The following is a 27,528-nucleotide window of genomic DNA, read 5'->3' as shown; positions in this document are numbered from 1 at the left end:
GCTACCTGGGTAGACACTGGGAGGGACAGGCTAGCTCCCAAGTGCAGATCATATACAAATTGAAAGCAATGGATGGATGCTAAGTATATTCTATATTATAATGAAATGACCGAATCCAAAGTGTAATGAGTAAAATAGTAATAGTAATCTTTTAGCTCCACCCCTCCCCCCTTTTTTTTTGTTTGTTTGTTTGGTTTTGGTTTTTTTGTTTGTTTGTTTGTTTTTGAGACAGGGTTTCTCTTTGTAGCCTTGGCTGTCCTGGACTTGCTTTGTAGACCAGGTTGGCCTCAACTCACAGCGATCCACCTGCCTCTGCCTCCCGAGTGCTGGGATTAAAGGCATGTGCCATCACGCCCAGCTTTAGCCCTTATTTTATGAAAAACAAGTATTCCCATGAAAATATCCTTTGGTGGGGAGAGTGGGGTATCAAGACCGGGGTTTCTCTGTGTAGCACTAGCTGTCCTGAAACTCACTGTATAGACCAGGCTGGCCTCAGACTCAGAGATCCACCTGCCTCTGCCTCCTGAGTGCTGGAATTAAAGGCATGCACCACCACTGCCTGGGTTTTATAGCAAAAGGTAAGGCCTTGGGAAGAAAACCGAAGCCAGCGGTTCTCAACCTTTGGGTCATGACCCTTTTATGAGGTAGAATGTTCTTTTCACAGAGGTCACCATGTTGTTTTTTTTTTTTTTATATATCTACCGCAGTTCACCAGGTGATGTGTAGCTCAGGCTGGCCCCAAACTCTCTGTGCAGCCCAGGATGACCTTGAGCTCCTGATCTATCTGCCTACACTTGCCTAGGGCTGGGGTTATAGGTATGTACCACCATACCCAGTTTCCTGCAGGACTGAGAGTCAAACCCAGGCCTTTAAAGGCGCATGCTGGGCAAGCTTTCTAGCAACTGAACCATATCGCAGTCTTCTGCAATTAAAAAAAACTTTTCAATTTTCATTTATTTGTGTGTATATGTACACATATGCACTGTCTGAATGCCATGATCCTATATAGAGGTCACAGGTCAGGAATCAGTTCTGTCCTTCTACCGTATGGGACCTGGGATCTAAATCAGGCTTGACAATAAGCACCTTTTTTGTTTTGTTTTGTTTTGGTTTTTGTTTGTTTTGGTTTTTTCGAGACAGGGTTTCTCTGTGTAGACTTGCTGTCCTAGACTCACTTTGTAGACCAGGCTGGCCTCAAACTCACAGAGATCTGCCTCCCTATTGCTGGGATTACAGATGTGTGTGCCACCATGCCTGGTGACAGTAAGCACCTTCATAAAGTGGGACTCTCTTTGAGACCACCAGCAGATGGAATAATGGCACAGAGTCTTACTCTATTTATTATAAGCTTAGGATCTTTAGCTGGGCAGACTCTCAGCCTTTCTAGTCAGACAACACTGGCCTGGCTTACTTACATTCCACCCCATCCGCCTGCCTCTGCCTCCTGAGTGCTGGGATTAAAGGCATGTGCCACCACGCCCTGCTGTGTTGGGATTTCTTAAAGATTAATTTATTTTTATGTGTGTGATTGATTGATTTGCCTACTTGTATGTGTGGATATCACATGTATGCAATACCTGCAGAGGCCAGAAGAGGGCATAAGTCTCCCAGATCTGGAGTTAACAGACAGTCTTGAGCTGCCATGTGAGTGCCTGAAACCAAACCCAGGACCTCAGTGCTCTTAACCACTGAGCCATCTCTCCAGCCCCTGATGATAGGATTTTTGTTCGTAGAAAATACGTTGCCCTAACCTAAACTTCTGAAAGGTCCTCAGAGTTAGGACAAATCTGCCTGCCCCCACAGCTCTTTGTAATGCCCGGGTCTGTGGAGAGATTATGGTAAGGGTCGTGTCTTCCCTTATTTACTCATTTACCCAGTGTTTGCTGAGTGACTAGTATACGCAGAGGGCGTTTTCTTTTGGAAGCCTACCTAAGCAGCTATTGCACTGCTGCAGTGTTGAAAAGCATTAGCTTTCCTAGTCTCTCCCTTCCTCTTGACTTTCTCGGCCAGGCAAGCCCACATCTCCTGTTTACATAAGCCTTGCACTTGACCCTGCTTGCTCACTGGTTTTTGGAGTACGGCACGCCCTTTCTCCTGTCTTCATTTCCTTCTCTTGTTCTTCCCCTCCAACCTCCACCCTTCCCCTCACCCCCTCCCCACCCCCACCCTAACCCAACCCCGTCCTAGCTACGCGTGATTGTTTTGCTCTACACTGACTCCGTTTCCTTATGCATTGTAGTTACTCGGTAAACATTGGTGTGTTGAATGAATGAATGAATGAATGAATGAACGAACAAACGAACCCTTCATCTCCTCTCTGTCTGCTTTCTTGACTCTTCCTCCCATTTTGTAAGGTGGGAGAGGGTATTGAAACAGGGCCCAGCTGGCCTCGAACTCATGCCCCTCCCGCCTCAGCCTTCCACAGGCTGGGGTTACAGACCTGTACCACCACACCCAGCTTTTTTCTTCCCCAGTCTGTCCTGAGACATGAGGGTCTCTCAATAGTTCTTCTAGAAAAAGGGGGCAAGGGATGGGGGACAAGAGGAGAAGGGCCACAGGTGTTGCCCAGTGCATTCAAGGCTATATATTAAGGTCATCATTTTCCTCACGGCTCGATGCACTGGCCGCTCATCTGCCTAATTGTCTCTTATAAATGGTAAAAGTGAGACTTCGAGTTCTTGTTTTAAATAATTTCTTAGGTTTATATATTTTATTTCATACATGAGTATTTTGTGTATATACATGTACCATGTGTGTGCCTGGTGCCCGCAGGGCCAGAAAAGGGCATTGGGTCCCCTGGAACTGGAGTTGTGAGCCACCGTGTGGGTCCTGGGAACTGAACCTGGGTTCTCTATAAGAACAAGTGCTTTTAACCTCCGAGCCAGCTCTCCAGCCCCCAAGACTCAGAATTCTTAAATGGCTTGAAGGAAACCAGTGGAGGGAGGGGACATGTGCAGACCCAGCACTCTGGAGGTGACAGCTGAGGATCAGAACTTCAAAATCATCTCAGTGACATTGCAAGTTCCAGGCCAGGATGGAGTCCAGGAGACCCCATCTAAAAAAAAAATTAAAAAAAAATAAATAAAAAATAAAGAATAATAATGAAAAAACAAAACAAAACAAAAAAATAATTCACATTAACAGTGTCACTCAACTAGCTGGTGCCTGGCTGGGCAGTGGTGGCACATGCCTTTAATCCCAGCACTCAGGAGGCAGAGGTACGTGGATCGCTGTGAGTTCGAGGCTAGCCTGGTCTACAAAGCGAGTTTAAGACAGCCAAGGCTACACAGAGAAACCCTGTCTTGAAAAAAAAAAAAACACCCAAAAAACTAGCTGGTGCCTGATGGAGCCGCCTGTATACCTGCAGTTGTTCTAGAACATTCCTGTATTAGCTCACTGTTCCCATGGGGTTCATCCATTCTCCTAACACCATCTAGCAAATTTATAATTTGTGTATGAGTAACACTGAAATCTGTCTTTGAATTCTGCCAGCCTTGGGGTAGAGAGAGAGAGCTCAGCAGTTAAGAGTACTTAGTTCGGGAGCTGGAGAGATGGCTCAGCACTTCAGAACACTGACTGCTCTTCAAGAGGACCTGAGTTCAATTCCTAGCACCCACATGGTGCCTCACAACAATCTATAACGTGATCTGGTGCCCTCTTCTGGCATGCAGGTGTACATGCAGGCAGAGCACTGTATACATAATAAATAAATAAATGAATGAATGAATAAATAAAAAATCCTTTAAAAAAAAAGAGTACTTAATTCTCCTGCAGAAGACTCGGGTCCATTCCCAGCACCCACAAAGCAGTTTCCAACCGTTTCCAGGTTCACGGGATGTAGCGCCCTCTTCTGACCTCCTTAGGCACTGCATGCATGTGGTGCATTTACACAAGTGCAAACCATCTGCTCAGAGACATGAAACCAAAGGAAGTAAAACTGGGTGGGCTGCACCACAGTGGTGCGTGCCTACAGGCCTTAGGAGACTGTGGCAGAGATGTGCTTGACCTTGGGCTTTCCAGGACAGCCTGGGACAATATTACAGACGCCGCCACCAAGATCTTACACACTGGAGAAATGACCCACAAATGGGGGAGGGGAGTTTGTTTGGTTGATGGGTGTTGTGTATTTGTTTGTTTCAGTGTGTGTGTGTGTGTGTGTGTGTGTGTGTGTGTGTGTGTGTGTGTACTTTTGAGATAGGAGCTTATATAGTCCAGGCTGGCATCAAATGCATTACATAGGCAAGGATGGCCTTAAGTCACTGCACCTCCACAAGAGCGCTGGGATTCCAGGTGTGCGCTTCCTGCCTGCTTGCATGCATGTGGTACTGAGGGTAGAGCCCAGGGTGTCATGCATACAGGACAAGCATTCTACCATTAAACTTCATCCCAGCCCTATAGGAGTATTTGTTTTGCTAAGTTCCATGCCCAGAAGCCCAGACAGATGTGTTGTCTCCTCGGGTTCTGTTGGTGAGGGCTGAGGTCCTGTCCCTGTCCCCAGATCCATCTCCTCAATGGCAATTAACAGGTTGCCATGACTATCAAGCTTCTCCCTGCATGGTGGGACCGGAAATATCTGTCCGTGGAATGCAGGGAGGAACTGGTGCCAGGTAGACAGCCAACAGACAGGGTCTGCTAGGCCATTCCTTCTGCACTGGGACTCGTCCCAAGCATCCACACCGTGGCAAACCATCTTCCTGTAATATAAAGACTTGTCTTCTTCAAGCACCAGCTGCAACCTGGAGACTATGTGCTGTGAGAGATAGTTTGAGGTGTTAGAAAACATTGTTGGAACAACACGTAATGGCATATGCTTGCAGTCCCAGTCCCAGGAAGTCTGAAGAGAACAGGACAGGGGTTAGCTCAAGCCTAGCCCGCGCTATACAGGGGACCAGAAAGGGGGTGGGGAGAAGTAGGGACAAAGAACAGAATTTTCCTGATTTTTTTTGTGTGTGTGTGTGTTTGTTTTGTTTTGTTGTTTGGTTTGTGGGTTTTTGGTTTTGGGTTTTTTTTTTTTTTGGTTTTTTCGAGACAGGGTTTCTCTGTGTAGCCTTGGCTGTCCTGGACTCACTTTGTAGACCAGGCTGGCCTCGAACTCACAGAGATCTGCCTGCCTCTGCCTCCCGAGTGCTGGGATTTTGGTTTGTTTTTTGAGACAGGGTTTCCCAGTGTAGCCCTGGCTGTCCTGTCATGTAGACCAGGTTGGTCTCGAACTCACAGAGATCTACCTGTCTCTGCCTCCTGAGTGCTGGGATTAAAAGTGATCTCAAACTCTGTCAGCCCTAGATTTTTTGGGTTTTAAGTATATACGAATTACAGGCATATCACTGAACAGCAAACAGCAGGCACGTCCACTCATCATCAATAATCCCATAGCTGAGACTTGTTGGGGGTGGCGGAGGGGGCCTCAACATGTGACAGCCTTCTCTTAAAACATCTTTTCTAATCCCCACAACCTCTAAGGGGAATATCCCCCACTGACCTGGTGAGAAAAATGGCCTTGAAGAGGTTAAAGGTCAAATTAACTGCATACCAGAAGCACAAGCCCAGATTCAAGCTGAGGTCCACTTGTGTCTGAGCCAGCATTCTTGCCTGGCGTGCTAGGCTACTTTCAGAGAGATGTACCCATGCCAAAATCTTCTGGGCCACTCTGTCATTCATCCCCAGACCTGGGGCTCTTGACCTAATTCTTCCTCTTGCCAGCGTCTTCACTCTGCCTCCTGCCACTTCTGGCAGAGGGTGACTGGAGCCAGCCCGTAGCACGAGGCTAGTGCCACCTGATCTCGTTCCCCGACCAGTGCACAAAGCAGTATTTAGTTCACCCAGTTAGGAGAGGGTAGGGGCAGGTGATAAGCGACACCTGCTCGAGAAATTAAGCATATGGAAATTCTTCTTAAAGGTGTATACGCCCATGAATGTTTGTAATTCCAGTTCTAAGGGATCCAACACCCTCTTTTGGCCTCTGTGGGCCCCAGACATGCACATGAGACACAGACATACATATAGGCAGAATGCCCAAACACATAAAATGATTTTTAAAACTCATCCCTAACTAATGCCATGCAGTAAGAGTTAAAGGGGATGAGAAGAAACTAGAGCCACACGCGACAACCAATGTCCTTTGGTCTGGCTTCCAACTGCTAATATTCTGACCACTACTTGTATTGTGCCTTTTTTTTTTTTTTAATAAACATTTGTCTTCTGTGTAAGTGTGGGCGTGAGTGGGGGTCAGAGGATAACTTTTGGGAGATGATCTGTCCTGCCACCATACAGGCCCTGAGGATCCAAGTCAAGTGCCTTTACCTATGAGCTGTCACTCTAGTTTAATAACTAGATTAATACATTTACATAAAAGGAAGTATGCTAGCGGGGCGGTGGTGGCGCACGCCTTTAATCCCAGCACTTGGGAGGCAGAGGCAGGCGGATCTCTGTGAGTTCGAGACCAGCCTGGTCTACAAAGTGAGTCCAGGACAGCCAAAGCTACACAAAGAAACTGTCTCGAAAAACAAAAACAAACAAACAAAAAGAAGCATGCTGCTGAATCCCCCTAAGCTGTGAGGGGTTTAGCTTGTGTGGAGAAAGGCCCTTACCACCCTGGCAAACACCCAAATAAACTTTGATTGTTGAATTCTCTCCCCGGCGGACACTGCTGTACGCTAGAGTTTCTCATCTACATTTCTCCTGTGCTTGTTTGATTCAAGCTGTCACTGAGTGGTTTTGCTTTGACATTTTCACCTCCTTGCAGCTTTAATGTCGTCCGTGGCGATGGTGACATTGGCGGCCACCTGTGGTATTATATGTCCTGATCTCAAATTTATCCAGTGCCTCGGTAATGCGGGCGGGCTCTCGATGTAAAACATTTGCACTTAACTCCATCTGATGACTTGTGCCCACTGGGCCTCTGACACTGGGAACTGCTGAAGAACAGACTAGAACAGCAGAAGACTGGGAGGGGGGAAACTTGGAAAATACCCTTCAGTGCATGAGAAAGGCAGGCTGTGCGCATGCGTCTCTAACGCACACTGTAGGGAGGTTATTCAGAAAGCCTGTTTACAGACATTGCCCCTTAAGGTGGTTTTTGGCTTGTGAGCATCCTCGCCTGGGATAATTCTCCCGTCTTTTGATCACAGCTCCCAAGCCTCCTACAGACACAGTCTCAGAATTCTCTCTCCTCACTTGATACCCAGCTCAGACTTCCGGAAGTCACCCTTCAGGCTGGTGCAGACCCAGCCCCTAGGGTGCCAAAGCACAGTAACCGGATTTGCCTTCCTGTGCGCCTTCTGTCTTTTGAGCCTTTGGTCCCACTTGGAGTCCCAGTGCGCACTTCCTTTTCACATGGCCATCTCATTTGTGTCTCTGAGTTCTAAAGGATTCGTTAGCAGGTCCTAATCAGCGAAGCGATCGCCTTGATTTCCTGTGTCGAAAGTTCCCTGGCCGACATTCTAGATGAAGCACAAAAGCAGTTCATGCCCTGCCCTAAAAAGCCCTGGCCCAGTAAGCATGAGGCTTTAATTGTAGGTTAGGGGACGGAGGGGTGGGGGGGACTGCAAAGCCACCCACTGTCTGCGATTGCTCTGCAAGACAAGCTTGACCCTCTCCCCAAGGCATGCTGGGATGTTCCATCAGCACCCTTTCCCCTCCTCACCCACGGAGGTAAACCCTTGGAGGGCTTTCCAAATAAATTCACTTTCAGCCGAAGGGAATATGGAACTCTGTCAAGAATTGAGAAAACTTCAAGAAACCTTAAGTACCTCAGACTTAGAAAAATAACTTTCAAACTGATTTTGTGCCCTCTTCAGTGGACTGCTGAAAACTTGTATCCATTGTTGCTTTTCTTTTTTTTTTTTTTTTTCTTTTTTTTCTTTTTCCCAAGACAGGGTTTCTCTGTTATCTTGGCTGTCCTGGACTTGCTTTGATCTGCCTGCCGCTGGACTCACAGCGATCTGCCTGCCTCTGCCTCCCAAGTGCTGGGACTAAAGGCGTGCGCCACCACACCCAGCTCATTGTTGCTTTTTAAAAAATGGTCACTGTATTCCAAAATCAAGATAGCCCTGTGGGGCGGGGGTGGGGATGGCTGTAGCCAGCTGAGTGTGCCCTGTGTTAAACTAGGAGATGCCTGTATGAGGTGCTGGCCTTTCGCAGCCTTTGGAACACGATTGCATTTTGCATACTAAAAGGGTTCTTTTTAAAAAATTATTTTATGTGTATTGGTGTTTCGCCTGCATGTTTATCCATGTACCACATCCATATGAAAGCCAGAAGCCAGCAGACACCCGAGACCTTGAGTTATAGATGTCACACACCACCTGTGGGTGCGGGGAACCAAAGCTGGGCTGTGGAGGAGCAGCCAGTGCTCGTAACTGCTGACATCCCTCCAGCCCCGGGAGCCTGGTTTTTAATTGAACTGGTTTTTTTTTTGTTGTTGTTGTTGTTTGTTTGTTTGTTTGTTTGTTTTTTGATGTACCTATCCTTTCAGTTTAATCTCTCTTTTTAAAAAAATTTATATTAATGTTTCCATTCCCGTGTGTTTGGTTGCATGTTTGCATGTCAGAGGTACCTGTGTTTGGGGGTGCACAAGCTCGTCCATGCGTGCTTAAGAATGTGGAAAACCCCGGCTGACATCAGGAATCGTCATCATCCCTTCTTCCATTTTGTTCAATGAGGCAGGGTCTCTCAATCAAATTCAGAGCTCACTGATGCGGCTAGTTTCCTTAGCCAGCTTGCTCTGGGATCATCTGTCTCTGCCTTCCTAGCCTGGAATTACAGATAAACAGATATGCCCATTTATATGAATTCTGGGGATTCGAACTCCAGTCCTCACACTTGTGTGGCAAACACTTTGACCACTGAAGCAGCCCTAAACCAGTCTTTCTCCTCCTCCCCCACTCCCCTTGTGTGTATAAATGTCTCTGTCTGTCTGTCTGTCTCTCCCTGTGTCTCTCTCTTTCTCCTCCATCTCCTCTTTTTCCTCCTCTCTGAGACAGTCTCACTGTGTAGCTCAGACTCACAGGAAAATGCATCTGCCGCAGTCTCGGGGATGCTGGGATTAGAGGACTGCACAGCCTTGCCTGGCTCCTGTCTCATCTTTGAAGCTCCCATCACGTCACATGTGGCTTCCCAGGAGGGGTGCCTCTAGCACTGGGGCCGACCTGCACAAACCTGACTGCTGGAGACCAGGGCACGCTGGGCCCTGTGGCTAGCTGCCGCTCCTAGGTTGTTAGCTCGGGTAGCACAGTACAGCGGTTCACAGGGGAGACTGCAATAACGCAGGGCAAGCGCCTGTGTCTTTCAACATGCAGACTACAGTTGTCCACACCAGCCACCCCACTGCCATGCGTGGCGCTGTTGTTCATGCAGCTGTGTCACTTACAGTAGGAAGCTGTTAGAACCATTATAGTCTTGTGTGTTCATGTGGATGTGTGTGGATGTGTGTGTTCATGTGGATGTGTGTGTTCATGTGGATGTATGTGTATGTGTGTGTTCATGTAGGTGTGTGTGTGTTCATGTGGATGTGTGTGGATGTGTGTGTTCATGTGGATGTGTGTGTTCATGTGGATGTATGTGTTCATGTGGATGTATGTGTATGTGTGTGTTCATGTAGGTGTGTGTGTGTTCATGTGGATGTGTGTGTTCATGTGGATGTATGTGTATGTGTGTGTTCATGTAGGTGTGTGTGTGTTCATGTGGATGTGTGTATGTGTGTGTTCATGTGGATGTGTGTGTGTGTTCATGTAGGTGTGTGTGTATGTGTGTGTTCATGTGGATGTGTGTGTATGTGTTCATGTAGGTGTGTATGTGTTCATGTAGACGTGTGTGGATGTGTGTGTTCATGTAGGTGTGTGTGTGTTCATGTGGATGTGTGTGTGGATGTGTTCATGTAGATGTGTGTGTGTTCATGTAGACGTATGTATGTGTTCATGTAGATGTGTGTGTGTATGTGTTCATGTAGGTGTGTGTGTATGTGTTCATGTAGATGTGTGTGTGTGTGTGTGTGTGTGTGTTCATGTGGATGTGGTGGGGGTATGCATGCACATATGTGTGCATGTACATGTTGAAGCCAGAGGTCAGTGTGAAGTGTCTTTTATAACCTCTCTCTCCACCTTGATTTCTTTCTTTTTTTTTTTTTTTTTTGGTTTTTTCGAGACAGGGTTTCTCTGTGTAGCCTTGGCTGTCCTGGACTCACTTTGTAGACCAGGTTGGCCTCGAACTCACAGCAATCCGCCTGCCTCTGCCTCCCGAGTGCTGGGATTAAAGGCGTGCGCCACCACGCCCAGCTCCACCTTGATTTCTGAGCACCTGGAGCTCATCTATTGGGCTTGGCTGGCTGGCCAGCAAGTTCTGGGAAGGAAGTCAGTATGACAGACCTCTCTCCCAGAGTGGGCCTGGAGTCCGGGCAGCAGCAGGATTCCACGGGGCCCTTTCAGTCTCTCATTCCAACCCTGTCTCCTGAATCGTACCCCCCATCTCCCCACCCTCTCCCATCTCCCACCCTCCCCCACCCTCCCCTGACCTGCACCGCCTCGATGCTCTGCTCAGTCACCCACTGCCCCTGCACAGCCGCCACAGGGCCTTGGCACTGGCTGCTCTCCTATCTTCCAACAGTAGAAGAGGCCTCCCCAACCTGCTTCCAAATTTGAGAAGGATCAGATTTCACTTCCTCCTGGAGCTGGGGCCCACAGCCCTGATGCAAGTTGCAGCTTGCCCCACACCCTTGGGGTTTCTCAACTTTATGTTTCTATTTTCCTTTTTCTTTACACTCTTATTTTTTTTATGTGAAATTTTATTTTGTAGGTGTGTCTATGTGGACACGGGCATGTGAGGTTCAGAGAACAACTGGTTTGAGTTGCTTCTTTCTTCTACTATGTGGGTCCTGGGTATTGAACTTGGGCCCTTGGAGTTGGCAGCAAGCACCTTTACCTGCTGAGCCATGTCATCTACCCCTCACTATCCTTTTAATATGCTAATTACTTAGCATATTTATTATTAATTGCCCATTTATTTCTTCCGCTAGAATTTAAGCATCTCAAGAATGGGACTCTTTGTTCTGTTTCTCTAAGTGCGCAGAGCTGTGCCCCGAGGGCACATAAATAAACAGCTGTAAGTGAATTGTGGGTAAATTGAAACCGCAGCTCAAGTTATCCTGTCTTAACTTACTTTTTTATTTTATCAGGGTCTCGCTGTGTAGTCCTGGCTGCCTGGAGCTTGCTATGTAGACCAGGCCAGACTCACAGAGATCCACCGGCCTCTGCCTCCCAAATGCTGGATTAAAAGATAAAGTGTGTCACCACACTGGGCTTCAAACTTAGATTGTCTTAGGGGGAAAAAATTACACACTTTGCTATAAGAGTAGCAGAGGAAAAGAAGCCATTTCTTCTGTTGGTTGTTTGGCTTGGCTTGGTTTGGTTTGGCTTTGGGTGGCACTGGTCTCAAATCCAGGCCTTGGGCGTGCGTGCTGGGCAAGCATCTGGGAGAGTCACTGGAAGAAACCTGTTTTCCAGTTGAGGGAACCTTCATGTCCACAGTAACTATTAAGGTAATATGAGGAAAGGTGAGATACGCTAGGACAGAAGACAGACACGGCGCTGTGGTACCCAGACTCAAACTGGGGGGCGGGGGGCAGCGGGGTGAGGACTTAAGCTGGAACCATGGCTTGGTGTGGGTTTGGGGGTGTTTGTAGTTCCTGAGTAGCAGGGCAGTGTCCTCAGAGCCCTCTGTGTTGGGAAGTCTGTGGGCACCGGATGAAACTAGACAATTCAGTGTGCTTGAGTTCACGCTTTGGCTTCTGTGTCTCCTCTCCCCAGTACTAAGGCCTGAAGTCCCACCCTTCGCTGTGCGTCACTGTCACTGTCACTGTCACTGTCACTGTCTCTCTGCTGGGCATTAACTATGCTCAGTTCTTCACGGTCTCTCTAACCCCTCCAAGGCAATCTAAGAACGTGGAGCTAAGGTCTGCTGTTAGACGGCCATTGACTTTAGAAGGAATTATTTTACTTATCTGTTAAGGAAATTTTTATCTTATGTCTGTGGGCCATGTATAGCTTGGTGCCTGTCGGGGCCACTGGATCCCCTGGCACTAGAGTCCCAGGTGATTGTGAAATACCATTGGGTGCTGGGGATCAAACTCAGGTCCTCTGGGGAAATAACAAGTGCTCAGGTTCCTGTTCATTTTCTATGTCTCAACTGCTTTTTGAAAAAGGAATTTCTAGTCCCCCTTGGTCTTAGACCTAGGGGAGGGGAATAGGGTGAAAGCGGGAGGGAGGGAGGAATGGGAGGATACAAGTGATGGGATAACAATTGAGTTGTAATCTGAATAAATTAATTAAATTTTTGAAAAAAGGAATTTCTAAGGACTGGAGAGGTGGCTCAGCAGTAAAGGGAACTTGCCGCTCTTTCGGAGGACATAAATTCAGTCCCCAGGCCTCATTTCTTTTCTTTTTCTTTCTTTCTTTCTTTCTTTTTTTTTTTTTCCTGAAACAGGGTTTCTCTGTGTAGCCCTGGCTGTCCTGGACTCACTTTGTAGACCAGGCTGGCCTTGAACTCACAGTGATCCTCCTGCCTCTGCCTCCCCAGTGCTGGGAGCCTGGCCCTCATTTCGTCTGGCTCACGATTGCTGGCGACTCCAGCTCCAGGAGATCCAGCATTCTGTTCTACAGCCACATGTGCACACCCCAGATTCAGACCCTCCCATACACGCCCATAATTAAATAGAAAATATTTTTTAAATCTTAAAAAAAAAAAAAAACAAAGGTGGGAGGCAGAAACAGGTGGATGGCTGAGTTCAAGGCCAACCTGGTCTATAGAGCAAGTTCCAGGACAGCCAGGGCTACACTGAGAAACCTTGTCTCAAAAAGAAACTGTGTGTGTGTGTGTGTGTGTGTGTGTGTGTGTGTGTGTGTGTGTATGCTTGTGTGGGTTTCTTCTGGCCTGTAGCAAGCAGGTACATGCCTAAGACAGCTTGACTCTTGTCTAATAAGTAGTACATATAACATAGTCTCTACACTCTTCCTCGGGGACAGACAGCTGACACCTGCATGACCCAGGTGGGTTCTTGAGCAGTTCCTAGCTAGCGGGGTAAAGCCTACCATGCTTCATTTTTTGGAGCAGGCTTCTTGACATCCCAGCGAGATGGGTAAAGACAGCTGTGGCATTCATGTGGCGCCCTGGAGTCACTGAGGACAAGAGTTCAATATTGCCCAGGAAGGATGCCATGTACCATCCGCAAGGACCAAAGACGTTGTGTCCTGTGAAGATGGGGATTAGAGGTGTGGAGCTGAGGAGCAGCTTAGGCACTGTGACTTTCAGTACCAGCCGAGGTGTGTAGGACAGGCGCCATTCATTAGCAGCTGTAATGGACATTTAGCATTAGTCTATAAATCCTTGCACTCAGGAGGTGGAGGCAGGGATGCAGAAGTTCAAGTCCATCCTCACTACATAGTGAGTTCAAGTCCAGCCTGTCCTACGTGAGACCAAAGAAAGAAAGAAAGAAAAAAGTGTATGGAGAACTGACAGTGATTGCTTGGTTGCTGTTGTTTGGCTTTTATTATGGTTTGGTTTGGTCAGGTTTGGCTTCTGGTTTGCACAACATAGAGCCAGTCGTGTGCTAGGGAACCACTCTATCATTCTATGCCAGACTAAGTCCATACCATTACCAAATGTCAAGGAAATCAGCAACAGAGAAAGAAATTGCTTTATGTGGCAATGGTACCCACTGCTGACTACGGGACCTGCACTCATCCATTCATGCTCATTCCGAGCCACTTATGCTCAAAGGCACTTAAATAACACTCACAGACACATTTAGGTCAAGACTTGGTAGGTAGTCTTCAAGTGTGCTCTAATCTTATTTGTGGGTCATTTCCCCCCTCCAATTACTGGGAAAAGACTTAAGTATATTATAAATGGTTCCTTCTATCAGAAAATATATGTACCTTATTCTTTGAATCATCGTGATATATTTTGAAGAGATTTTTTAAAACTGTGTTTACATGTGTCTGTGTCTATGCATGTGGGTGCAGTGCCCCTTGAGTCCAGAAGAGGGCGCTAGATCCCTGTAGAGCCAGAGTTACAAGATTGTTAACCATATGATGTGGCTACTGGGAACTGAATTCCAGGCCTGTGCAAGAGCAGTAAGAGCTTTTAGCCGCTGTGCCATCTCTCCATCTCCCATGATATATTTTGAGAGGAAACAATTAACAAAGCATCTATGTTCTTTATTTACTCTGTGATGGATGCTGAGGCTAGTTGTGTAACTTAACTCTTGCTAGTAGTGCTGTGTGTGCTGATGCTTCTGTGACCCCTTACTTAGTCTTTCAGGGCTACGCCCATGAGTGGTCAGCTGGGTCACGTGGTAGTTCCACTCCTAGAACTTTTGAGGAGCCGCCACTCTGATTTCCATAATAGCTGCACCAATTTGCTTTCTCACTTGCGGTGAATTAGACTTCCCTTCTTCCCACATCCTCACCAGTGCGACCTGTTGTCTCCTTTCTTAATGCCTGCCATTCTGATTTGGGCAAAATGGATTCTTTTTTTTTTTTTTGGTTTTTTGAGACAGGGTCTCTCTGTGTAGTCCTGGCTGTCCTGAACTCGCTTTGTAGACCAGGCTGGCCTCAAACTCACAGGGATCCGCCTGCCTCTGCCTCCCGAGTGCTGGGATTAAAGGCGTGCACCACCACACCCGGCTCGCGAGATGGATTCTTAATGTCTATTTGGCCATGGACACAAATGAAATGATGGTATTTGCTGGAAAATGGAGCAACTGAAGATCAGCATGCTAAGAAAAATAAGTGCAGAAAGACAAATATCATGCATTTTCTTTCTATCCTGGAATTGTGTATCAACGCATAAAATGCATATATAAAATATGGACTTATGTGTATATAAGCAAGAAGCTTATATAATATACATGTATATACACATCCATAAATGTATTTACATATGTACTTGTATATATCCATATAACATTTATGTAAAAATATACTTATGTATAATACAATATATACATCTGCATATGTGTATATCTATGTGTGTACATATGCATATTTAGTAGAGGCTGCAAGGCCGAACCTAGTGTGCTGCAGACCCTGTTCTTGCTTTGGGCTTTCCTCTTGGGTACCAGCTACCTTCTGGCCAGCCACAGTCTCCCTGTCTGTCTCTCACTTCTAAGAACCCCAGTCCCACCAGATGAGGGTTCCGCCCTTAAGATGTCATTTGACCTCCATTCTCCATCCTAAAGGCTCCGTCTCCAAATAGTCACCCACTGCTTCAGCATGTGAGCGGAAGGGTGGGAGGTGGAAGACACCCTCCCTTTCGTAGTAGAGGCCAGCTAGACCCTTAAGTTTACTTTAGCCAGGCCTCACCAGCTCATGCTTATAACCCCATCACTGGGAAGGAAGAGGCAGGAGGCTCTCTAGGAGTTCAGGCCAACCTGGGCTATACATTGAGTTCCAGGCTAGCCCAAACAACAGTGCGCGACCCTGTCTCAAAAACTAAATATAAACACTTCGGTTTTGAAGTTCGAGTCTCTAACTGATCGTGATTAAAGACCTCTGTCCCGCTCGACAAGATGGAAGGAGGAGAGAATTGTTCTCAAGCCAACAGCCACGAAAGCTCTTGCTAATAGCTGTGACCTTTTTAGAACTACATGCCGGGGAGCTCAGCACTGAAGCCGGTTTCTTTGCAAGGGCCCCACTGCTGAGTTCTGCGGTCCCCAGTGGCTGCCTTCCTGAAGGCATAGAGGGCACAGGTACATGTAGGTACCCAGGCATTTGCCTCAGGAATTCAGTGTGGGGGGGAGGGAGTGTCAGGTCCCCAAGACAGCTGACTCCATCTATGAAAGCACTGAGGAGAGAGACACTTCCGTTTCCCCGGGCCCCACTGCGAGCCACTCCCAATCTGTGATGCTATTTACACACTGACTCTTAAAGCACACACTTAAATATGTTGACTAATTTCAGTTTGTTCAATGTGGCATCAAGCTCTATCCACTTCAGAAAAAGGAAGATGAGAAAGAGAGGGTGGAAGAAGGAGGAAAGCGTCCTAAAAAAAGGACAAAGGCTTGGTTCTTGGGGAGGGGAGTTGTTTTTTCTTGGAGCCTTTGTCTGTTTGTTTTTCTTTTCCTTTACAATGAAGCAAGTGTGCAGCGATCTTTTGAAAACTTAAGAAGCCAGGCACAGCCGTACACACCTATAATCCTATCCCTTGGGAGAAAGAGGCAAGTGGATCTCTGTGAGTTCAAGACCAAGGGTGGCCCTTATGGCCAGTGCCAGGGCACCAGGAACCTAGTGAGACCCTGTCTCACAAACAGGCGTGTTTGTGTGTATTGAGCAACACTCCCCAAATCCTAGACTTGGGTGCAGACCTGGGGCTGGAGAGATGGCTCAGGGATGGAGAACGCATGTTGCAGAGGACGTGGGTTCAATTCGCAAGACCCACCTGACGCTTCACAACCTTTGGTAACTCCAGTCCCAGGGCATCTACTGCCTCCTTTTGGCTTCTGCAAACACCTGGTATATATGTGATGCACATCCATACATGCAGCAAAACACTCGTACACATAAAAAACAAGCACAGCACTCGGGAGGCAGAGGCGGGCAGATCACTGTGAGTTCGAGGCCAGCCTGGTCTACAAAGTGAGTCCAGGACAGCCAACGCTACACAGAGAAACCCTGTCTCGAAAAAACAAAACAAAACAAAACAAAAACAAAAACAAAAAAACCAAGCACCTAAATTGTGTTATTAGTATTCATTCATTCGTTCATTTCACTTACCTGACCTAAGGAAGTCATTTTAGCATTTTGACTGTATGTTCAATGAGAAGGGCACACTTAGAATTCATCCACTGCCCACTAAAGCCTCAGCTTTGATGTGGTCTTCAGCCGCCTCTTCCCTCCAACCAAGTCAGTGCAGGCGCCCTGAACATGTTCCCTTTCCGAGCCAGCACTGCCCTTGTCTCACCAAGCTCCGTCATTGACCTTGACCTCTGACCTCCATCTTTTTTTTTTTCTTACTATGTTCCTCTTCTTGGGTGCCCTTAGCACTTTTAACTCCATCTATCTGGAAACTCTCTTCTTTCTCACCCCCAAGCTTGACCCTTCTCAGCTCTTGGCTTTCATTTGCTGAATGAACTTCCCCCTTGTCACCGGTTTCTAGAGCCCCAGAACTACCTCGGATGCCATGTCTTTTCTGGGATGTCCAAGCCTGTGGGCTCTCAGTTCCTTACTGGGCTGCTGCCTGGTCCACATGCCCAGATTCATGGAGACAGAGGGGGGTATCTGCTTGGTTTCAATTGTGTTGCCACACCCTAGAATGAACTATCTTTCCTGTTCGGTATCCCTCACCTGCCCTGCCTGCTCCCGTCTCCCGCTCTTCCAAACTAATTCTTTTTTAAAGATTTATTTATTTATTTATTAAGTATACAGTGTTTTGCCTGCATTTACACCAGAAGAGGGCACCAGATCTCATTATAGATGGTTGTGAGCCACCATGTGGTTGCTGGGAATTGAACTCATGACCTTTGGAAGAGCAGTCAGTGCTCTTAACCTCTGAGCCATCTCTCCAGCCCCCAAACTAATTCTTACCATAAACATTTGAACCAGTCTCACTGCGAAAGTGACATATGAACAATGAGGAACTATAATTCATACAGCAGACAAAGAGAACAGAAAATGCGTATGTTCCCACCACCTGCGGTAATCACTATTGAAACTTGGTTTGCATTTGCCTATATTTCTATATCACCTGTGTCTTAGTACCAACCAGTCAACCTGTGTCCAATTCCCTCTCCTCCCTACACACCTCAGCCTGTGAGCCCCACTCTACTCTCAAGTCCTATCGGATCAGCTTGTTAAAGGTTGTACAGATTAGTGACCGTCTTAGCTGCTGTTCTATTGCTTTGATAAGATACCATGGCAAAGGAACTTCCAGAAAAAGGGTTTATTTGGGGCTTACAGTTTCAGAGGGTTAGAGTCAGTGACCGTTGTGGCGGGGAGCATGGCGCTGGAGCAATAGCCGAGAGCTCACATCTTGATCCACAGGGAGGAGGCAGAAAGAGAGGACACTGGGAATGGTGGAGAGTCTCTTGAAAACTCAAAACTTGGCCCGGTGACACACCTCCTCCAACAAGACCACACCCACCTCATCCTTCCAAAACAGCTTCACCAACTCGTGACGAAGCACTCAAATATATGAACCTATGGGGGACATTTCTTGTTCAAGCCACCACAGTGACATCACATGGTCCTTTTCATTCTCTGCCAGGCTTATTCAGCTTACCACAGTGACCTCCGGCTCCATCCATGCCGTTGCCAGCGATGGCATTTCAGTCTTCTAAACGGCCGAACACTATTCCTGTGCGTTTGAGCCACGCACATGCTTGAGTAGTGGCCAGGGGCCCGAGCACTTCAGTTGTTTCCATTTCTCGGCTAACTCTGAACAGCAAGAGCAATCAACGGGGACAGAATTTTCCCAGGAGCCTTTATGCTTTTTGGCACAATGGTTGTATTTATGTGCGTTTCCTCCCACATTGTGCCGGGAAGGATTCTCTCTCTCACACGTCCTTCCCAGCTCTTGTCACCTTTGTCTCTTTGATAATAGCCATTCTTACTGGAGGGAAGTGGCATCTCCTCCTGGTTTTGATTTGCATTTCCCCCTGTGGCTGAGATGCTGAGCGGGTTTTTTTTGTTTGTTTGTTTTTGAATGTGCTTTCTGCTCTGTTTGCGTGTCTTCTTTTGAGACTTGTCTTGTTAATCTGCTGGATGATTTGGGTTTTTTGTTTTGTTTTGGTTTGGTTTTTTTCTACTGAATTTTTTGGGTTTTATATTATGGGAATGGTGATGGGGAAATGGGAAAAGTCCTTGCTGTGTGTATTTCAGCGCTAAGGCTTCTGTAAGAATAGGAAACCTTTGTGTGCCCAGTTTGTAACATGCTTTGCCCTTGAATCTGATCCCAGGTGTTTTCAGAGGCGTAGTACCACAGTATGCACAGTGCACTGGCGCATTGCTGCGCTCAGAAGCATGGCTGCAGTGACATTATGCTCTACAGTGAAGGCTGTCAGAAACACCTGGCATTCATTAGCACTTGAGTTTGAACAGATTTCTGGTCACTAAGTACGCAGAGACCCATCTTCACTGTCAACAGATTTCCTGTGACCTCCGCATTCATTTGCATAGTCTTATCCTGGCACCACAGGTCAGGAAATTAGGCACCATGGCTGGGAAGGCAGCTCAGTGGGTAGGAGAGCTTGCTCTGCAAGCATGTGGACCCAAGTTGAAATCCCTACCACCCTCATAAAAACCTGGCCCAAACTGTGTGTGCCCATCACCACAGCATTGTAGGACGGAGACAGGGGGGTTCTGAGTGCTTGCTGGCCAGTGAGAGACTGTGTCAAGGCCCTAATGCAGAGACAGACAGAGGCCCCCTGCACGCATGCTGCCCACAAGCACGTGTACTTGCGCGCACATGTCTAAAGTAATAAGTACTAAAGCACAGGCTGACTCAGGCCACAAAGAACCTAAAGCCTTGCTCAGTGCTGGACACACAGGTGATGCTTAATGTACTTGCTGGATGAATGAAAGAATGAGTGAGTGAGTGAGTAAGTGAGTAAATATATGTGATAAACGAATTAGCCAAATAACCCGAAAGCTAGTTTTAAAAAGGATGATAGGTCTGTAAAACTTGTTGATAATAGATATGGATGAAAGGTAATCAAGTTTGAGAAATACTAGATGTATTATTATTATTATTATTATTGTGTTTTGCAGTCATTTAAAGCATTCATATTATGTATTTGATAGCTATATATCATTAAACTTGTAGTGCATAATGAAGTCCGCCGTTTGGTCAAGCCTGTTAGAATAATGTGGAATTTATAAGGCTAGATGAGTTCCATTTTTGTACTGTTCTTGAATTTTTTTTTTTAATTTTTAATGTGTATGTGCACGTGCATCTGCTTGTCTGTATGTGCATCACTTGAGTGCAGTACCCATAGAGGCCAGAAGAGGGCGTGAGATCCCATAGAACTGGAGTTACAGGTTGTGAGCCACCTGATATGGGTGCTGAAAACCAAACCCGGGTTCTTTGCAAAAACAGCGTGTACTCTTAACCTCTAACCATCTCCCCAGCCCCCAAGTCTTGATTTTTTTAAAGATATATTTATTTGTTATTATGTATACAGTACTCTGCCTGTACGTAGGCCTCCATTAGATCACATTATAGATGGTTGTGAGGCGCCATGTGTTTGCAGAGAATTGAACTCAGGACCTCTGGAAGAGCAGACAGTGCTCTTAACCACTGAGCCATCTCTCCACCAGGCCCCGCCCCATCTTGATTTAAGACTCATGTAGAGTACTGTTTACTTTCTGAGCTAGATGCAGGATTGATCTCAAGTTTCTGGCCTCCCATCGAAGTAGCAGACAGTACAAAATTACTCAATATTCAAGTTAAGAGATGCAGGCTGGAGAGATGGCTCAGTGGTTAAGACCACTTGCTGCCCTTCCAAAGTACCCAGGTTCGATTCCCCAGCACCCCCATCTTGCAGCTCACAACTGTCTGTAACTCCAGTTTCAGGGGATCCGATACCTTCTTCTGATCTCTATTGACACTGGCCACGCACATGGTACACAGACATACACATGGACAAAACATTCATGCATGCATGATGAAAATATGTAAAGTTAAGGGATTTGAGGAGCCTGGCTTCTCCCCTCTGTCTACCAACCCAATTAATCAGAACAGCCAATAGTTTTGTTATGTTTTGTTTTTTAACACAGAGACATAGACCTTAGTCTTAAGAAGGTATTGGAAGAATCTTTGTCATATAATTTAATGTCAGTTCACCCAGGTGTAGGCTGAAAGTATCCTTATGATGATAAATCAATAAATGTGGACACTTCTGCCACGATTGCGAGGTACAGCTCAGGTGATTGCAATGTCCCTTGCTGCTATCAAACGCTGCGACACACAAGCACCCTGGGCTGTGTGATCTTGGTGGTGCAAAAGCTAACTATTGTCTAGTTTCATTGTCAAAATGTAAGCACCATAAAAGACAGTTTCCTTACCTCAGAATAACAGTTAATAGTTGTGGGCAGGCAGGCACGGCAGGCAGCAGACCAACTTTTCTTTCTTGGCAAGTGACTCTCTTCAAGTCTGCATCTAGGTTGGGCGGTGGGCATGGGGTGTGGCCACCCACACTGTATTAATTCCAACTTTGAAAAAGCTCTGACCGCTGTTTAAACTTCAGTTTCACTGCTGTCCAATAATTCATAGGTGTCCCATCTCACGCTCTGATGCCCCACCTGCCCTCTGATGCCCTGGTGCTGCAGCCCTCCAAAGCCTTGGCCCACTCTCTGAGAGCAAGTGATGAATAGCAGCTATTTTTTTTTTTTTTTTTTTTTGGTTTTTCTGAGACAGAGTCTCTCTGTGTAGCCTTGGCTGTCCTGGACTCACTTTGTTGACCAGGCTGGCCTCGAACTCACAGCGATCCGCCTGCCTCTGCCTCCCGAGTGCTGGGATTAAAGGCGTGCGCCACCACACCCAGCAAATAGCAGCTATTTTAAGAGGCTGCTTTTAATATGAACCCCAAGTTGCTGGTCTTCCTCAAGGCCCTCTAGCCATACCCACTTTGTTTTCTCTTGTGCTGTCATCGCTAAGGGCCCCAGGACCTTCCTTGCATGCATTTGGCAAATATTTTGACTGCCCAATCCCAAGCTCTTTAGGCATATGTTTGTGTGAGAATTTTATATTCCTTTTTAAAGATTGATTTTAAATTATTTCTATGCATGTATATCTGCATGTGAGTATGTGTGTACGAGAGGCATGTGCGAGATGCATATGATCCTTTGGAGCTGAAGTCAGAGGCAGCTGTGAACAACCTGATGTGGGAACTGAAAACCAAAGCCAGGTCCTCTGCAAGAGCAGAGCCTGCTGTTAGCCAAGTACTGAATGCAAATATATATGTGTATCTTGAGTGTTAGGAGGTCCTTGGGAGAGTGTGTGACACAGGAACCCAGTCTCACATGACCCTAGCATTTTCTGGATTGCCCTCCAAAATATAGCAACTTGGGCTGCATGGAAGTTTGACTTGGGCGTGTGGTGCACGGGAAGCTCTCCGGGCTGGGAAATTAGAGGTCCTGGGCTTTGGTTTGAGGAAATGCCAGCTTGCAGGTGAGTCCCTGAGACTCAGCCTGTCAGGAAAGGGAAGGGAAGGGAGGGAGAGAAAGGAGGAAATGAAGGGAGGAGAGAGAAGAGGAGGGGAGGGAGGAAGGTGGGTGCTTGTCCAGTGGGAAGCATCCTGACTCTTCCTCCCTGCCCTGATGCTGAGATACTGTGGGGTTTCAGGTTCGCTGGCTCCTGGTTTGTCTCGGAAGTGGTGGGATTAAACACAGCCACGCAAAGGCCAGCCTCGGCGAATCGCCCTCCAAGCTTCTGGGAATGGACGTCATAGAAATGCTGCGTTCCTATTCTCCATCTCTGTTTCTTCTTTTCTCCTACAAGGACTGTGAACAAGTCACTCGCTCGCTTCCCAGCGTTGGAAGGCTTCCATTTCTGAGGGACAAGAGTGGCTGTGGCTGATGACGAGAGCTACCCTAAACCAGCCAGATTGTTTAGTTGACCCAAGGGCCCGAGACCTGAAAGACAGCGTTCTTGGCACAGTTCTCAGCCGTCACGGTCCACGTGACATTTAAGGTTGCAAGCGGCTGAGGAAGGAAGAAGAGTTTATGCACATCACTTTAGCTAATGCCCAGAATGAAATCCTCCCAGGGGAAAATATTTCGTGTTTGGGGAGGAGGGTGCATTTGGAGTCTCATTTTTGGTTCTAAGCTGGACAAGAGGAGATTGGCACAGGGTTTCACGGATCTTCAGCTATTTACTGAGGCCGGAGAGCTCAGCTAAGTGCAGCTATGGGTATGTACTCAGGAGAAATAAAAAACAGACATCTACTCGGAAACGTGGGCACAGATGACTGTATGGCCATTATTCACGACAGCCAACAGGTAGACCTGGCCCACTTGTCCATCAGCTGAGCTGCCTACAGGCAAACTGTGGTATGCTCACACAGAGGAATGTTACGTGGCATTGACCAGACGTAAAACACCGAGTTGTGCTACATGCTGGCCTACATCACATGAAAGAAACCTGCCCCAAGAGAACACATGTTCTCCTGTATGACACATGTTGTGTGAAGCTGTTCTTGTAAACTTATCAGGAACCTGGTAATGGAAGGGGACAAAAGCTAGTTAGTGTTTGCCTAGCGTGAAAGGGCGAGAGTGGAGGCTGTACTTTCTCCTTGTGGTGAAAATGATCAAAGTATTGCACATACCCTGGGAAAACCCAAAAACCAGTGAGCTCAGTTTAGGTGACAGATTAGATATGGGAATTACATTTTTTAATAAAGCAGGATTTTTTTTTTTGTTTCGTTGTTGTTGTTTTTAGTTGATAACTTGAGGACACATAGTTCAACCAAGAAGTGAACTCAAACATATACCTTACTTCGGGGACACTCTGGATGCTCCAGACTGTGTTTATCTCCTTGTTTAGAGGTGAAGCAAAGAGTTGAATTATAGGCTGGGTCTGGGGAGGTGGCACAGTTAGTAAAGTGCTTGCTCTGTACCCACAGAAAAGGCCGGTGTGGTAGTATGTGCCTGTAACCCCAGTGCACTGGGGAGGAAAACAGGGGGTCCCTGGAACTCACTGGCCAGCCCGCCTGAGAGACCCTGTCTCAACAGATAAACAAATAAACAAATATTAAACAAATAAATATGGAAAGGATGAGTGAATGAATAATAGGGAAGCAGTTGAGACATCTGGTATTGACTGCTGGCCTCTGCGCACAGATGCACACACGTGTACACACACACACACACACACACACACACACACACACACTAGCTTACTCTGTAGTTTTCACACAATGTTGCTGGGACTGACTTGGTTCATGGAGGCTATTGTCAGACTAGATTAGTGGGAGAGTAAAGCTGGGCAGTTACTGACGGTTTAGTGATCGGGTGAAATCTGGTGCTGAACTTCGGACAGGCTCTAGATAAAGCAAGTCACACAAAGAATCAGAGGGAATAGCTGGGCAGTGGTGGCGCGCGCCTTTAGTCCCAGCTCTTGAAAGGCAGAGACAGGCAGATCTCTTGAATTCGAGGCCAGCCTGGTCTACATAGTGAGTACCAGGACAGCCAGGGCTACACAGAGAAACCCATGTCTTGGAAAAAACAAACAAGGGCTGGAGAGATGGCTCAGAGGTTAAGAGAACTGGCTGCTCTTCCAAAGGTCCTGAGTTCAATTCCCAGCAACCGCATGGTGGCTCACAACCATCTATACTGAGATCTGATGCCCTCTTCTGGTCGTAGGTGCACATGCAGGCAGAACACTGTATACATAATAAACTTACTCCCAGGCCAGGTGTGGTGGTTCACAACTCTAATCTCTGCACTCGGGAGGCAAAGACAGGCAGATCTCTGGGAGTTTTGAAGCCAGCCTCATCTACATAGGGAGTTCCAGGCCAGCCTGGTTTACATAGTGAGACTCCCCCATCTCGACAAAACAGAAGTGTACTCCAGAGCTATAGAGATGGCTCAGTGGGTAAAGTGCTCTCACAGGAGCATCAGGACACGCGTTCAGAAACCCAGAGCCAAGTGAGGTAAAGCCTTCCTCTGCAAGGTGGAGTACTCATTGTGAAGGAATGGTGACTGTTCTGTGAGACCAGCGTCGAGCAGTCATTAGGACAGTGCTCAGTGAGCACTTTGCCAGCTGAACCATCTCCCCAGCCCCTGAGTTAGGTATTGAAAAAAAAAAGGTTTCTAAATTTGTGTTCACATTAGTCATGTGTTTCTTTTTTTCTTTCTGTCTTTTGTTTTTGTTTTTTGTTTGTTTGTTTTTTGAGACAAGGTTTCTCTGTGTAGCCTTGGCTGTCCTGGACTCATTTTGTAGACTAGACTGGCATCAAACTCTCCGAGATCTGCCTGCCTCTGCCTCCCGAGTGCTGGGATTAAAGGCGTGCGCCACTACACCCAGCAGTCATATATTTCTTTAGCCATTGAAAACTGACAGTTAATAGGAAAATGTGGGGGGCTGGAGAGATGGCTCAGCGGTTAAGAGCACTGTCTGCTCTTCCAAAGGACCTGAGTTCAATTCCCAGCAACCCAATTCCCAGGTGGCTCACAACCATCTATAATGAGATCTGGTGCCTTCTTTTGGTGTGCAGGCACATATGCAGGCAGAACATTGTATACATAATAAATAAATCTTTTTAAAAATTGTGGGAGACTGGATATGAGCAATTCTGGAAAGGGAGGTAGATGGGACAGTGCACCTCATGACTATGGAAGAAGCATGCGCAGTCTCCAGCCTTGTCTAGGGACAGTGTACCGTCAGGTTAGTGTCATGTGCTGGTGGTTACAGATTCTTGTTCTTAGCCAAGTTTTACTTATTTATTGTCATGCTTGTTCGTCTTTCTTTCTTTCTTTCTTTCTTTCTTTTTACTCTATGTGCATGGGTGTTTTGTCTGTATATATGTCTGTGCACTGTGTGTGCACAGTGCCCACGGAGGCCAGAAGAGGCCACCCTATCCTTTGGAGCTGGAGCCACAGATGGTTTTGAGCTCCTATGTGGGTGCTGCGAACCATACTTGCGTCCTCTGGAAGGGCAGCAGGCACTCTTGGCCTCTGCGCCAGCTCTGTTAGCACCTGGTGGGTAGTGTGGAGCTACGTGGCACGTGTACGGCTCTGCGGCCTCCTCCCTGTAGGTTCTGAGAATCCTGCTCATCTCATGGGAATCAAAGTAGCCCCTGGTGAAAGGTGCATCTTTTACATCTGTCATCCATGCATGATAATAAAGTTTTATTTAAAACTGCTACATCAATAGTTATTGGTTTGTTTTAACAAGAGCGGAAGGTCTCATTAGGCTGCCCAAACTCCTGGACTCCAGCTATTCACAGTCCCCACCCTCCGCAGTTGCTGGGACCACAGATGTCTGCTACCACCTCCAGCTTTAATTACTTTCTCCCTTCACATTTCCTTGTAATTATATATATTTTCCCTTCTGTCCACAGGAGCATCCTGTGTGTGGAAGACTGGGGTTGTAAGTGCGAAGAGACTGCTGCTGCAATGAACCCAAGCATTCCTGTGGGTCTTGTGCCGCACACCAAAAGGTACTGTGCAAGGCCCTGTGACGTAGCTTCCTCTTGCACAATAGGAATGTGTTGTATTTTCTGGGCTTTCTACAGTGAAATTTTACTGACTTTGTAAGACAATGAAAGGTATATAAACACATAAATAAGAAAGCAGTACATTACACAACTGGAGAGATGGCTTAGTGGTTAAGAATATGCACTGCACTTGCAGAAGATCTGAGTTCAGTTCCCAACACCCACACGGGCCAGATCACAACTACTTGTACCTCCAGCTCCAGGAGATTTGGTGCCCTCTTCTGGCTGCCATTGGCACTGCAGCCACAAGGACAAACTCACACATAGACACATGCACATAGACAATTTGCAAGATGAAATAAATGCGGGGGTTTTTGGATTTTTTGTTTTGTTTTGGTTTTTTGATACAAGGTTTCTCTGTGTAGCCTTGCCTGTCGGGGACTCACTCTATAGACCAGGCTGGCCTCAAACTCACAGCAACCTACCTGCCTCTGCCTCCTGAGTCCTGGGATTAAAGCTGTACACCACCACTGCCTGGCTAACACTCCAACTCTTACAGAGGACCAGAGTTCAGTTCCCGATACTCATATCCAATCACCTGTAACTGCAGCCACAGTGCTCTGATGCCCTCTCCTCAACCCCACAGGCACCTGGGTTAAAATAATAAAAAGAAACATCTTCTTTAATAATGTAAAGAGACTAGCTGGGCGGTGGTGGTGCACGCCTTTAATCCCAGCACTTGGAAGGCAGAGGCAGATGGATCTCTGTGAGTTCGAGGCCAGCCTGGTCTACAAAGCGAGTCTAGGACAGCCAAGGATATACAGAGAAACCTTGTCTCGAAAAAACAAAAAACAAACAAACAAACAAAAAAACCACCAAAAATAAAACAAAAAAAAATAAAAAATAATTTAAAGAAACTGCTTTTGGCCAAGGAGATGCATTGGTGGCTCAGCATTGGCTACTCTTCCAGAGGACTCAAGTTCAATTCCCAGCACCCTATGGTGACTCACAACTGCCTGTGACTACACAGCTCCAGGGGATCCAGCGCCCTCTTCTGGCCTCTGCAGGCAGCAGGCATGCGTGTGGCACACAGATGTTAGTGCAAGTAAAACGCTCACACACATAAAACAAAAATAATTTTACATAATTTTAAAGAAAGGCTTTGTATGAACCCCCAGAGGGCTCTGCCAGCTAAAAGCAGCTTCCGGAAGTACAGAATTTTTTGATTATTCAGCCAATGTGGTGAGCGAAGTAAGATGTCTTGTCTTTTTAGTTTCTAATTCTCTGATTACTTGTGAAGTCATGTACATTTCCTGTCCTCCGTGACCACGAGTGTCTCTCCTCTGAATTCCCTGCTTTTCTCCTCTGAGTCTGTTACATACATG

At 46.8% G+C, this 27,528-nt stretch overlaps 1 protein-coding gene across 1 annotated transcript in view; it reads left to right on the top strand.

Annotated features, from left to right (window-relative positions):
• The window catches only part of TAOK3 (TAO kinase 3), a 168,514-nt gene that overhangs the window by 43,636 nt on the left and 97,350 nt on the right, over nt 1-27,528 (top strand). Inside the window, 1 exon segment of the mRNA XM_084762174.1 lies at nt 26,048-26,146. The gene's annotated coding sequence lies outside the window, so the exon portion shown is untranslated.

The sequence above is a fragment of the Acomys minous genome (assembly GCF_964271855.1).
Source record: "Acomys minous genome assembly, chromosome: 16".
In the NCBI taxonomy this organism is placed as follows: domain Eukaryota; kingdom Metazoa; phylum Chordata; class Mammalia; order Rodentia; family Muridae; genus Acomys; species Acomys minous.
This window is presented reverse-complemented; position numbering and strand designations above follow the sequence as displayed.